The sequence below is a fragment of the Notolabrus celidotus genome, chromosome 4 (genome assembly GCF_009762535.1).
Source record: "Notolabrus celidotus isolate fNotCel1 chromosome 4, fNotCel1.pri, whole genome shotgun sequence".
In the NCBI taxonomy this organism is placed as follows: Eukaryota; Metazoa; Chordata; class Actinopteri; order Labriformes; family Labridae; genus Notolabrus; species Notolabrus celidotus.
In genome coordinates this window covers 31,479,981-31,495,366 of record NC_048275.1, presented here as the reverse complement: position 1 = coordinate 31,495,366, position 15,386 = coordinate 31,479,981, and positions in this window count along the sequence as shown.

Here is a 15,386-nt window from a genome sequence, read left to right as displayed (position 1 = left end):
ACTATTTTTGGTCAGACTCCACTCTTGTACTGTCTTTCCATGTACGCAGAAGCCACTCTAAATGAGGTGTTTTTCTTCTTTATACTCTATTCTTTTCTGTTTTTCACCCTGTTAACCAATTCCTCATCACATGCAGCAGCCATGGTGATATTTGGCATTACACTGAGCACAGAGGACATTATTAAAGGAGTGATATGGTGAATTCTGCCAGGCTAATCCCATTAAGTAGTGGAATAAATGAAAAATAACATAGACCCTTGGGAAAGAGTTGTCATTTTGATAAATCATACGGCAGCACCGTGCAGGCTATATGTGGGGAAGCTTATGGTGATTCAAGTGCTCTCACTGTCACGACAGGGATTCAGAAGCCTAAATACATTAAAACATTTACATGTATCTAGACTTAAAGAGCGGACATGTAAATGATCCCTCTTCAAGAATGCCTTTGGTTGGGGTCAGGCTGAATGCGACAGCGCAGAAATTGCTTAGCAGGCAGCAGAGATCTTCAAAGTACTTTGTAACCCAAAATTTCAAATTAAAAGGCAAAATCCTTTCATGTTTGTTTTTCCTCCCTCTTCATGCAACGTGCTGCTGAATAATGAGTGATACAGCAATGAGTCAATAAGAGGCTTTACTTGATTTGTCTGAAACGCTATAAGAGACGTTTTTAAATGCAGATTAAGAAGTGTGGACAGTAGAAACTATGCCGCAGGAAAAACAGCTAGACATTTGTGACAGAAAAATAAACTTTGTGGGGACTTCATGTGCAGTCTTTACTGTCAAAATAATAGCTTGCGATGCAGTGGCATCTTAAAGGAAACAATTAAACACACTGAAGGGAAACTTTGAAAGGAGGGAATCTTGAGAAGGGGAAATGAGGAGACCAGAAAGGGAGGGAAGCCTATAGAGACTTTTTAGTTTGTATGGCTTCATTGTGTCAGATCAGCTTCAAAGACTTCTTGTAATTTAAAATTTTGTGTATTTTAGTCTATCTACAATACTTACAATCCCTCAATCACTTCTTCCCACTGGACAACCAGATACCCTTAAATTTCCCCATTTCTCCTGGTCATCTTCTCTCATGAACCTGAGGACCTGTTTCTACTTAAAGGGATATTTCAGTTTTTCTGAAGTGGGGTTGTATGAGTTTTATGTCACTGGTAAATGTACTAGACACAACGGATGCTGCTCAGCTCAGCCCCTGCAATGAGAAACTCCAGGGAGTAACACTAACTTTCTTCAATGTTCAGGAGTTAAATCTGAAAACCAGACAAGCCGAATGGAAGTGTGTTTTCAGAGTAAGTGTTTGGCTTTCAGTGTTTTTTATTACATAGTGACACAACCTATGACCTGCATGACATTTTTACATGATTTAAATACACTGAGTGAGCTGCTGAAGGGTTAGGGTTAGGCACATAATGCAAAGCTGAAATGCAAAAATGTCAAAAATTGACAATATATCAGTGATGTACATTATAGATCAGAGTAGCTGATCAATACGCTGCAGGAGAAAAAACACCTCTGTGTTGCATGCTTGGGTCAGAGTCTTTCAAAATTGATCCTTAATCCAAAATCAGAAACTGTAGCCTGGCTTGCTTGCTGTTCCTCCCCAGATATTCACATTACAAGAACCGAGCTGAGGAGTATCCGTTTTGGCTCGTACATTTACTAGTGACATAAGCTCATACGACCCCACTTCATAAACACTGAAATATCCCTTTAATGTCCCGTAGTAACACCTCCCCCACCGTTCCCAACATGTGACCATTTTCAACCTCTAATCTCCTCCTGTTTACATGAAACCCATTACCTGGTGTCTGCTCGGCCAGGGGTTAAGAACAATTCATTCAGTCTATTGAAAGGACATGTTTGTTTGCATGTAGACCCAAAGGTCAGACCCAATCACAAGTGGTCACACATGATGCAACATGAGACACATCTTAATGCCAGGTGTAAATTGATGTAGTTTGAGACGTCTACCTGCGACTGGGTCCCTTCACATCCATGTTAATGCCAAATGTTAACAAAGCTTTCACTCAGTAAATGCATCAATTAGCATAACTCCTCCTACCCATATGGACTGTTTGCTTTTGGGCTCTTCAATTGCCTTTCTGTCATCTGCACACAAAGATGTCCAACTCGGGCCAACATGAACATTGTTGGTATGGCTTCAAGTGGGCAGAATCTACTATGGGAAACCAAGAGGGATATATAAGAGCAAGAAATGAGCAAATATTTAGAAATGACACATCGCCTTGGGGGGCTGGATGCTGCTCAAGCAGAAATCTCACCGACTGACATATAAAGCCAGTTCAGAAGAGACAAAACTGTAGTCTATCAAGTGGCCACTTAGGGGTTAAATCAAAAGCAACTTAGTCCCCACTTGGTCATGTATTACAATTATCAACCTTAAAGTCAAATTTAACTCATTTGAAACCATGGTACTAAACAGTTTTTGGTCATACATGATTTGTTAGCTCATTCAGTGTTGGTCATACACCACACACCATAGGTCTGAGTAGCAAGCCCTTTGATTGGTCCGCTTGACAGCATTGTGTTTCCTGCATTTACAGCAATTCTGGAATCGCTGCACATTTAATCTCTTCTCTATTCCCTTTAATCATTACAGTATGATAAATAGATTCATGTATCAGCTTTAAATTAACATAATTTGTTCAGAATTGCTGTGAAAAAGCAACCAGAAAACATAGCGGGGGTCGAAATAGGCAACCCTACTATCATAGAGACCAAGTGTTTCAGCGGAGTATTGCTGTGCAACACGAACACAGCGACGCACAAGTATGTAGTGCTCACATCTGCGTCGGCAACTGCTGCGTGGGGTCAACACAGAAGTACAAACCAGGCTTAGCTCCACGCTCCTCTCTATTATCACCCTGCCATCACCCCAAGGTAACTTCTGGTTAAAGAAACCAGTGTGGCAATGGCCAAAAGCCAAATTAGATTTTTTTTTTTAAAGGCAGTCAACAACCAATTGGTTCTGTCATGGTAACTTTGTCCATTATTTTTTTTTATCATACTAGCCACTTTATTACCCATTGGAAAGTACCCATTATTAGGGGACTTTCCAATCAAGAGAGCTTATTTTTGCTGTAGAACCATGCTACATTGAAGCTTTAAGTATTATATTAAAATTCCATTTGCTGATTTTCCTATTTTACTGTTTGATTGTGAGCAGATGCAGACTCTCACATTGAGACTGCATGACACAAAACATCCCCAATAAAAGTTGAATTAGTCGAGCAGCAGAGAGGAGGTGATTTTTACGAACCCCCATATTCAAGCACCAGTCATCACATAAAGAAAGGATCAATAAAGCCCTAAGGTTCTATGAAAGAACCTTTGGGATCCACTCCTCTATACATAAAACAGTCAGCTCTTGTGTGTACTGTACAGATGCCCTTTTGCCTTTTTATAAATCAACTCAGATTGTAAATCATATTGAACTGTCTTTTTAGCTGAGAACACCTCAACCATTTAACATGGTAATAAATAATATCCAGAGCCCTGCTGCGGCTGTAAAAAGTTTCACCTTGCTCTTCCAAAAAGTCTCATTTACATATGAACAGACCTTAAAATACCTCCAAACAAATCATGTGTGATTACCTGCCTCTCAGCCAGATGAAAGCTCCTGCGATGAGATTCATGAGGAGAAGGAGCTTTTAATGACCAACGTCGTTATGTTTCATGTTTTGTTTTGTGCAGCTTGGTTGCTCATTAGTGGCAATATTCAAAATCTGAATGTTACCCACAGTGAGATATGCCAAGACATGTGAACACATCAGGCCAAAATACATCAGGGCTGATGAGATTCAAATTGGAGATAACTATCTTATAAATTCTGGAGTATGCAGTGTACAATATGGGCTCCGTATTCTTTGACCAAATGTAGACTATAGCCAAAGTAAAGCTTGCCTTTCATTTACTATTTTTTGAGTTGTTTCCCAAGTTCAGGGTACACACGTCGGGATTAACCAGTTTTACTATTAAACACGCTTTAAAGTGTCATGGTTCACCTAACCCTGAAAGCTCATCTTGTTTATGCGCTACAGGTATGCATGTTCAACCAGTGGTCATTCAAACGAGTCAGCTGTCACTGTTCGATTCTGCATACAGAGACTTCTGACTGAAGTTGTTATTAAAGGTTATACAGCTATCATCAATAAATTGACCAATCTTTATTTGTATAGCGCCAAATCACTACAAACATTATCTCAAGATGCTTTTACAAACAGAGCAGCTCTAGACCGTACTCTGTTATATTATTAACAAAGACCCAACACCAAGACAGGATAAGATCCAGTCTGATCTCATCTCACCACAAGCATTGCACCTTGCAGTATTTAGCTAGTTCCAGCGGTGAGGACAAACTTCCTTAAAACAGGCAGAAACCTCAAGCAGAATCAGTCTCATGTTTGACAGCCATCTGCCTTGACAGAGTAGTCCAGCACGTCTGTATCAGCTGAAGTCTGGAACGTCCACAGCAGCAGGACGTCTACGGCAGCGACTCAGAGGAACCTACGAGACAAGGGAGCTCAGGGACTCCAGAAAGGTCTATGGTTAGTAGTTATACTATGTTTTTCCAGAGCAACACAAGACTCTATGATATAATGTCTCGTTTTACTTCACATGTCCATATTTATATTCACTATGTCCTTCTGTCTGGCTCTCTCTCTCTTCAGCACTGTCAGAGTGTAAATACAGTACATTTATTTAATAATTAAATATTTGGCACAGTCAAGTCTTAGTGACAGTGTGTCAGCATGTAATCAAACCGATTCAACATGCTCAAGTATTGTAGAATAATACATTTTGATAATTAAAGGATAAAACTTGTTATTGCCCAAATAATGACTGAGGCACGAAGACACAAAGGTGAGAGCTCATAATAACATAATAACAGGCTACAGCCAGGTCAAGTAAACAGTGTGACATATTGAAAACTGTTTTCCAGACCTGTGAATGGTTTTGAAAAAGACATCGGTCTATAATAATGTCCTAACTACAACAAAAGCAAACATGTTAACATTTGTTCTAAATGAGAATACTGAATAGTGGAGTGAAAATCCAGCTGTTTTAATCTCTGCTTGGACACTGTTTCTCCAAAGGCTCTTCAAGAACCAGAACAGTGCAGTTTTCCTTTGCTTTTGTATTCTCAATGCACACTCGACATGCCAAACAGTCTAAGAATACTTAATGCCAGCCAATTTCTTACTGAAAAGCACATGGTGTTGCATTAAAGGTACATGGAGTTTGAGAAAAGAGAACACAAATGTTGCATAGGGTGGACAGGATGGTTGATTTTTTGTTGCATCTGTACCAAGCATAGAAATATTATCAGGCAAAGCTCCAAAAGTTAAAGGTGGATATCTTTCAGAGGATGTGTATGTTCTCAAAGTTTTAACTGTGGAACTTTTAAATGGGAAAAAGGATCAACTTGTTACATCATATTGTGCTGTTTTCTTCAATTTTCAGTTTTAAATGACAATATTTGTTATCTTTGTTATTGGGAAATTGAGAATGATTCAAAAAAAGAAATATAAGGACACAGGTTTGATTCTAAGCGGATTTTTGTGTAAGCTTCATGTTTACACTTCACATTCTGCTTCCAAAAAAGAGATTTCACAAAATCCCGCTCACACCTACATATCTTACGCTCCGATTTAAGGCATTAACTCTCTCCCTTGGGCAGATAAATCATCCCAGCGCATCCGTCCACATGCAGAGTGAAGGTTGAACATCCTGGTGAAGCACACAAGCAAGACACATTTCAAAGTAGAGTGTGATTTTGACAGTCAAAGCAACATTGAAGCAATTCAAGGTGTACTGCCCTCATCTTGTGTAAAAATATAAATCATAATAAAGGAGTGAAATAGATGCAGAAACAAAGCCTGAACGTGTACAGTAGAAGGTAATGAGACAAGCAAAATAAGATGATACATACCATGTTAACAGGTGGGATAAGGTTAAAGTATGAAATCAAACTCAAACAAAATAGTTTTTCTTACACATGGTTTTGGTTATTAAAGTCAGTTTTTATCATGCAGTTTAATTTTCAGGCATTTTTTGTTACAAGAAGTTCAGTTGTACTTAAGTGGATGCTAAAAAAAGAGGGGATGTAACGTGAGGATAAATAGCTCAGTTTAAAAATGTAGTATTCTGTAACAGAACTGCAGAGTAGAAAATGAACAGCGTCAGGAGACGTGACTGAAATTTACACGAAAATAATTTCAATAGTCATAACTTTGCATAAGACCGTGCAAACCTGAGGGATCCTTTTTCTTAGTTTCATTTAATATTTTAAGTGGGGTTATGATTATGAAGTATTTGTCTAGGTTATTGTATTACAGACCGTGGATGCCAGTCAGCTCGGCCCCTTTGTTGAGTAACCGTCCGGAGAACCAGAACAGAAGCTAGGCTAGCAACCGCTGCAGACAAGGTCAACTGCAAGGACTTAAAAATAATGCAAATAATGTAAAATCAAACTCACTTCCACACATTGAACAAAAGTTATTTTCAATTCAGGAAAGTCAATGTTACTTTACAGGTGTCTGTCAATTTACTGTACAAAAAAGCTAAAAAAGGTATTAAAAGTAGATGTGTTTCTGTTGTTGGGGTTAAATTGTGGAATGATGCAAGTTTAAATTTAAAAACTTGTGATTCAATGTTGGTTTTCAAAAGAACTGGTTCACAAAGTAGTTTTTTAAGGCTGTAAGCGTTCATGATTTACCTGTTTTGTTTTGTTTTGTTTCATTACGTTACACTACACTATGCTACGTTTTGTTTTGTTTCTTTACACTTTGGAAGCTGGTTGAAAAATTAGATAGAAAATGTAGGCTAGGCTTAAATAAGGATTATGCTTCTGCTTATGCCTTTTTAGTCATCACTTGATACATAACTGGTGCTTTGTTAAAAGAGTCTGTACAGCAAAAATGATTGTGTTATGTATGATGACTGATTAAAAATACTACTACTACTACTACTATTGCAAGTAACTCTGCCATGTTATTTTGCTGATTTTACCAAAGTCCAACCCAAACATCAAAGACAAATGTCATAGACTGAATAAAAAATTGACGTAGTATCCGTGACGTCACCCATGTTTCTGAAGCGCTGTTTTGAAGTCAATCGTTGGTGGGTGCCTTTTCCCTTAAGTCAATCAAGTCAGCTGGGCATTATGCAAGTGTGTGCCAGTCGAGAAATTTGTGATCCAGACGACACTAATTTTTTGTACCAGGCTCTAAACATGTTTATTTCTGCTGTAAAGATCAGATTTTTTGAATTGGTGTGTATGTGGTTTGCGGTACTTCCAGAGCCAGCCTTACGTGGACACTCCCGGAATTGCAGTTTTGAACACATCCCCATTGGCTTCCATTCTCACTCCCGGAGGTTGCCGCTTGATAAATGTATGCTCTATTTAGGACTTTTTCTTTGCTTCCCTTTTGCTGCCAGAAAGCCCATTTGTTTTTGCGTTATCCACAGACGTGACTCTTTGGTGCAGCCCCACCTCGCATTGCACATTCCAGGATCCCCGTGGGTAAGACACTTACTAACGACAAGTACCTAAAAAAAACTCCACTTCTTTCAAGAATTGAACTGAATAACCCAAGATCCCTTTAGGGGCAGGTGTTGTAAATATTTACCTCGTCTCCATCAGCCAGTCTCTACCGCTCAGACTCTGAATCCAAATGGCACCACTGGCAGCACCCTCTTTAGCATACCAAAGCTTCACTTTTACACAAAGAGGAGGTGGGGCTGCATCTCTCAGCTTTATAAACTGTTCATTATTCAGCTTTACAGGTACATGAATAATCCTTTTATCTTTCTTATAGTATCACGCAGATTTAGGAAAGTCAGCATGATAACAAATGGTAATGTAAATACTTAAGGGGAATTGTTAAAGCACCGTACAGCCTGACAGTATGACTGTTTACGATAAGCATTGATTATAAATTCAGTTCAGGACCTTTTTGCTGCAGTATACTATTACATTCAGATAATTCAAGTTTCCGGCTATGAGGAAAATGACTGTTTTTGAGAGAGTTGCGTCCATACACTGTTGTCCCTTCGCTCTATCTACTAAACTTTGGTATTTTTTGGAGGGGTATGAGATTGTGTGCTCTGGATTCTTTGCCCAAATACAGCATATCTCCCTGAGCTTGTTTTGCCCTCAAGAAGAGGATCCTATTTCAAGAATTTAAAAGCTCAATCAAAGAGTCTCTTTTTGGATCAAGCCCAAGAAAATATAAGCACATCTATCCCTCTGTCTCTATCTATGTCCATCTCTCCTTCTTCCCCACTTTTCGCTCACCCTTCCACTCTCCCAACAAGCTGTCTCCTTCTATTTATATCCCTCTCTCCTTCAGCAAGCACTCTCTCTCTCTCTCTCTCTCTCTCTCTCTCTCTCTCTCTCTCTCTCTCTCTCTCTCTCTCTCTCTATCTCTCTCTCTCTCTCTCTTACTGTGGGAAAATGACTCTTACTTTGGAGCTTTTTAGTTTTTTATGAAAGACTGTTATGAAACACATGCTTATCTGTATTATTCATCAATTATTAATGTGTCACAGCTAAAGGTTTCTGTGGTTCATTAGATTAAATCCAACAAAGACAGACAGGAATGTCACATTCAGAGTTCTCCAAGTTATCTACATTGTTTGAGGAGATTGAAATTCCACAACTTTCAAAACATTGAAATTGGCATTTATTTCCACAGTGTAACAACCTCAAACATTTTAAATTTGATTTTATAGGAACATTAATGGACTGCACGGAATGTGAACATTTTAAAAGCAAACTCAGGACCTACCTTTTTAGGCTCACTTTTAACTGAGTCCTATTCCATCTTACTTTATTTACATATGATCTAATTCAAAGTGTAGTCAATTTTAAGTCATATTCTATCTCATTTAAAATGATCAAAGACACATATTATTTCTTCAGTTCGTTTTTTTTTCAATTTGTATTATTGTGGATTATTGAGGTTTGAGGGCCTCAGAATTTCATCTCTGCTTTTGGCAGATGATGTGGTTCTGTTGGCTTCTTCAAATTGGGACCTCCAGCAGGCATTGGGTCGGTTTGCAGCTGGGTGTGACGCAGCTGGGATGAGATTCAGTACCTCAAAGTCTGAGGCTATATGGTTCTCTGCCAGGGAACTGTGGATTGTTCTCTCTCGGTGGGGAGCAAATCATTGTCCCAAGTGAGGGAGTTTAAGTATCTAGGCGTCTTGTTCACGAGTGAGGGCAGAATGGATAATGAGATTGACAGGAGGATTGGTGCCAAACCATTTTGGTGAGGAATTAGTTGAGTCACAAGGCAAAGCTTTCTGTCCACAAGCCAATCTATGCTCCAATCTTTACCTATGACCTGAACGAAAGAGCAAGATCACGGATACAAGCGGCTGAAAAGAGTTCCCTTTGAAAGGTGTTTAGGTTCAGCCTTAGGGATAGGGTCAGGAGCTTGGACATCAGGAGGGAGCTTGGAGTAGAGCCACTGCGTCTTCGCATCGAAATGCGTCAGCTGAGGTGGCTCAGAGGTCTGATTAGGATGCCTCTCTCTGGAGGCACTCCAGGCTCGTCCACCTGGACGGAGACCTTGAGGTAGACCCAAAACTCATATGGACTACATATACCATCTGGCGCTAGTCTTGAACGCTAGTTGTCACCCAACATTAGACAGAAGGGGAAGAAGCCATTGAACAGCCAATCATGTTGCAGGGTGAGAGGTGGGCGGGGCTTAAAGACTTAATGAGCCTATATGTAAACGTAGCTGAAACAGGCGACAGCGACACTGAAGAAAACTCAAAACCTACTAGTTCAAAGCAGAGTCGTTAGTCTGACACTGTGCTGACTCTGCGTTAACTACTAACTTAATACGCTTCATCAAATACACTTTCAGGATGTGGGTAAAAGAAGAGCAACTTCTGCTGTGCATTTCGAACACCTTTAATGTCCACCGCGACCGTAGTACAACTGAACACTGAATAAGCGTGATGCATTCACTGCACTATGGGAAACAATATCACTCTGTCCGTAACCCTCGGAAATCTTAAAAGGGAGAGCACCACTCAAAACCCTCTTTATAAACCAATACGCAGTATACCTTGTAATACATCTTTGTTCTAAATTTAAATCAAATTACCTCAACCTGAGAAAAATAAGAATCCACAAACTAAAACTTCACAACAATCTCATCTTACACAAAAGACCTGCTTCCTAGCACCGTCAAAATTATGGATTCAAGAAGCTTATCAGAGAACTTAATCCAGATACAAACTAACAAACTGTCTGGTTTCTTTAACTTTCACTCAGGAGCAAAAATCTGCCTTTAAATGTAAATGAAATAATGATTTGATATTTATCATGATAATTATCGATATCAACTAATATGAAATATTGTAACGTGATAACAGCCTTTTCAATATCGCCCAGCTCTACAAGGGACCAAGCTGGTTGGGATCTCCAAGGGGTAATGCGCTTACTCTTAACAAGTACTTCATAAAACACTTAAAAAAGCAAACTAAACCATCCCTTTGAAGCAGTAAATATAATTATCTCATGGGATTTGTGTTTTACATTAAATCTATATGTTTTAAAATGACTATGTAAAAAAATAACAGATTGACTCTTGCTAGAACGTGAGCTCCATGTGGGAGGTTTCATTTTGTGGCCAGAGAAGCTTCATTTACAGTAAAGAGAGTTCAATGTTTTAACATCTTTTCATGTCATGTCTTTACTTTTTGCATCAAACAATGGAGCGATGTATCAATGACAGTATTAATCTGTATCAATAAGTAGTACCGGCATCAATAACATCCTACAATACTTATCCCTACTGACCTTAACCATTTAGTTGTCAAGCAGCTTATGTGCTTGGGATGTTTAACTCTTGGGAAAAGGTGTGTTACATCTGTAACCTTAATCGTTGTATTTTTACTCCTTAGTGTGTGTGTTGGATGTGCCTTGTGTTCCCCCTCTGCTCTCGCATGAATAGCCTTGCGCCAGATCTTTGAAGTGACTCACAGTTTGACATGGCTCTGCAGGTGATAGTCTGGGCTGGAGGTGTTTCCCCTATACCTATAAATCAAGGAAGATTATGTCATCACAGCCCACAGAGAATCCCATCTCCCTCCTCTCCCAACCGGCCACTTCAGCTCTTTGTGTAGCAGTTTATTTAAAGCTTTCACTGTATGAAACATTTGACATGACGTTTAGATCCATTGTTAGAAAGATATACCAAAAATAGACACAATATATGAGGTATCATTATATCTTTAGAAATATTAAATCATTAACATTTAACTAACTTATTTGAGGACTTTTTTTCCTGCTGCTCTTAAATACTTGAAGTCTTCACTTGCAAAATCTGGGGAAGCTGCTGTTGTGAAGAATGCACAGGAAAGGTAATGTTTTTGACAGAGCTGGTACGAGCTGCTGAAACTTGCTGCCTGTCTCAGAAATCAGACTGCATTTCAAGGTATTTTTGACTCGGTTCTTAAATAAAACTAGGTCTGCTTGGGTTTTTTGGGTGCTGCTCTTTTGTATTCCCAACAGAGTATCTGCTTGCGGAGTCTCTGAGCTCTGTGAATGGATGCTGTTTCAAGAAGCGTGGGATCCCTGGTGTTTAGCTGCACCTGCTTGTCACAGACTGCTCGCTTGGTCTCAGCATATTCCCCTCCCCTCACCTCTGCTGCTTTCTGTCTGTCGTTGTACCTACCTCATCAGTCAGCTCTGTTCACCTGTGTTCGCAGCTGCTCCCCTTCAGTGACCAAGCCTGTACCTAAGCCTTCCCTGCTCACACGTTCAGTGCCAGATAGTTCTCAGCCCTCAGAGAAGACTGTCAGGCATTTTCATCACCCTCATGATAAACACGTCAGCCCTGTGTGCATTTCAGAGTCAGTCCAACACCGTGAGTTTACCAACATATGTTCCTGTTGGCCCCTGTGGCTGTCACTCTTTCTGTGTGGACACACTTGGTCTAAGGTGTGTTACCCTACCTGCTGTCTTTCCAACCCTCCACCTGATTCCCATCCTCCACCTTTCCCCTGATTTATTGTTTTATTACTGATCTCATTCGCACCACACATTCAAAACATCACCCGGACTGCATTCTTCCACCTCCGCAACATCTCCAGACTCCGCCCCTCACTGTCCCAATCCAGCACCGAAATCCTGGTTCATTCATTTCTCACTTCCCGTATCGATTACTGCAACGCCCTCCTCACCGGACTCCCCACTAAACTGATCAACAGACTGCAAATCATTCAGAACTCGGCCGCCCGGATCATCACCCGCACCAAATCATCTGACCACATCACTCCTGTTCTCATCCAACTTCACTGGCTCCCTGTCCCATACCGCATCCATTACAAAAACCTTCTCCTCACCTACAAAGCTCTTCATAACCTGGCCCCCACTTACCTCCAAGACCTCCTTCATGAATACACTCCCTCCCGCTCTCTCCGCTCAACCTCTGCTGGACTATTAACAATTCCACCATCACGCCTCATTACCATGGGTGCCCGAGCCTTCAGCTGCTCAGCACCCAGACTCTGGAACTCCCTCCCCCCACACATAAGACAGTCAAACTCCATAACATCATTCAAATCCCAACTCAAAACTCACCTGTTCAAACTGGCATATTCACTCTAAACTGGACTCTCTGCACCTCACTAGTTTTTATTTATTACTTTTTGTTTGTTTGTTTGTTTGTTTTTATGATGTTTTAATGATGTATGCTTTTATGATCTGTAAGGTGACCTTGGGTGATCTGAAAGGCGCCCAAAATAAAATGTATTATTATTATTATTATTAACCCTCTTGTTATGTTCGTTTCTTAGGGACAGCAATAATGTTCATTGGTCAACTTGACCTGGGGCTTGTTTAATTATCCAGAAGTGTCAGAACCCCAAAAAATCCCAATAAACATTTTTTAATCTCATTATTAACTCCATTACTAACCATTTAAATCAATATTTAGTGCAATGGTGTTCTTTAATCCTCACAGATCATGGTTCAGTGAGGATAACTCACTCGTTTTTTATAAAAAATTCATGTTAAGCATTTGTTTAATGTACATTTGAAAAACCAAAATATAAATACAATAGTTTTACATGACACAGATTTTTGTTTATTTCATTTTTTTTTTTTTTTTTTTTTTATGAAGTGATGTTGATAGATTAACAGGAGACACCTGTTCTGTCACATGCTGCCCAGATTTTGATGCTGTATTTAGATGGCTTGGAAGGCATATATTACCTAAAATGGAAGAAACCTCTGAATGCCTCTAGCCTTTCATTCACTGTGACATTAGGGCCAGGGTTATAGAGTACTGGAAGTTGCTCTACCAACTTGTCCCTCACTGTCCTAATGGCTGACAGCTTGTCTCTATTCGATCTCAGCTCCTGCTGTCAAATGCCAAAGTATCCTTGGGCAAGACACTGAACCCCAAACTGCTCCCTCAGTTGTTCAGCGGTGTGTGCATGTCTAGAATAATATTAGATTAGCTGATACTGATGGTCCCTTACTATAGCAGCCTCTAGCATCATTGGGTGAGCGAGTAATGTAAAAGAAGACTGGAAAAGAGATATATAAGTACAAGTCTATTTACTATTTACTTTACCATGACCTGCTCAAGAGCTGACTTGATGTCTGTTACACGAGTCACTGCTATCCTAGTGGCTCTGTCTTTATAATGTTTTCTGTAGACAGTTTTGCCTGACGTATATTTGGGGATGAAGATCGCTGTATTTCCCAATTTTTTATGTGAATGTCTGCTTGGAGGAATATGAATATCTGTTTCCTCATTTGGTTCATAATCAGAATCATCAGACTCAGAATTGACCACAAGATGGTCTTCATCTTCAGACACACCCTCGTCTCTTTCACTGTCATGATCAAAGAGGAGTGCCAGGGTTATCACCTGTTTACTACTGCTGCTCATTTTGTAAAGCTCTGACAGAGAGTGTATCATGTGTAGATGCAGAGTATAATGTTGGTAGGACTCCCTTGCAGAAAATCTGTATATATTTTTCCCCTCCCCTCCTGTAGTGATGGGAAGTTCGGCTCTTTTCAACGAGCCGGATCTTTTGACTCAGCTCCCAAAGAAGAGCCGGCTCGTTCGACTCCTGAACGGCTCTTAATTTAGGATCTTTTATAGCCTTATGTTTTACCTTAACTTTGCAAAAAGATTATGGTTTGTGTGTTGAAAACTCTTTTACGTACACTCTTTTGATGAGAAGCCTTATAGTTGCCCAATTTTGTGCATTTATTCTGTTACAAAACCATTCTTACTTTTGTTTATTATTGTAATCAAACTTTTTTATTGTACAAATTAACAACAAACTGCAAACATATCCACAGAACAGAACCAGAACCAAACTCAACCAAGCAGAACCAGAACCAAACCCAGGCTAACAGAAACAGAACCAAGTCAAGCAAACAGAACGAGAACCAACTCAAGTAAACATAACCGGAAACAACTTAAGCAAGCAGAACCAGAACCACCTCAAGCAAACAGAAACAGAACCAAACTCAAGCAAACAGAACCAGAACCAACTCAAGCAAACTGAACCAGAACCAAACTGGAGCAAACATTATTAATGTCCTCAGTTCAGGTTGTCATTGAGAAAAATCAGATGCCTCAGCTTTGATGGGCTGATCCGATTTCTCCTCTCAGTGAGTATTTGAGTATTTGGCCTGTCTTTGAGAAGACTGTCTTGGAAGGAACAGATGTAGCCACGATACACAGCGTCCCCTCCATCACCTATATCCTATATTCTGACATTTGATTGGCTGCATGGCCGCCATGCTGACCAATCTAAACACAGTTCTGCTGTGAACAGAGCTGAGGCTGAGCACTGTGAGAGCTAAGCAGTGAAAGGAAAAAACTGGGAGCCGGCTCTCTCTCTCGATGTGAGCCGGCTCTTCTGATTCACTGTAAAGGATGGGCTCTCAGGGCCGCAGCTTTTGACCATGACACATCACTACCCTGCTGAGAGTCCCCTCAATGTGGGTGTAGCCTGGTTTGGACAGGATTTTTGTCTGAAATGTCATGTATTTACGAATACACACAGTAAGGGGTTCAACCATAGACTGTAAATAAAATATATAAATAATGTAGCATAAATGACAACAAGGATAATATTTGTGGCATGCAGTGAGCTGCGGCTGCAGAGCCCTCATCTTAAGTATGGGGCGCCGTTTTTAAGTTGTGCACACTGAAAATAACAAGCTTCTTAGAGATGTAAACTCAAGCCCTGTTACCTAAAACAAAAGCAAGTTTCATACCAAACAGCCATGAAAAATTTAAAAAATCAGTGCATATAATCCACACTACATTACTGCCTCTTCAAAAGTCTGCATAGCAATGAGAA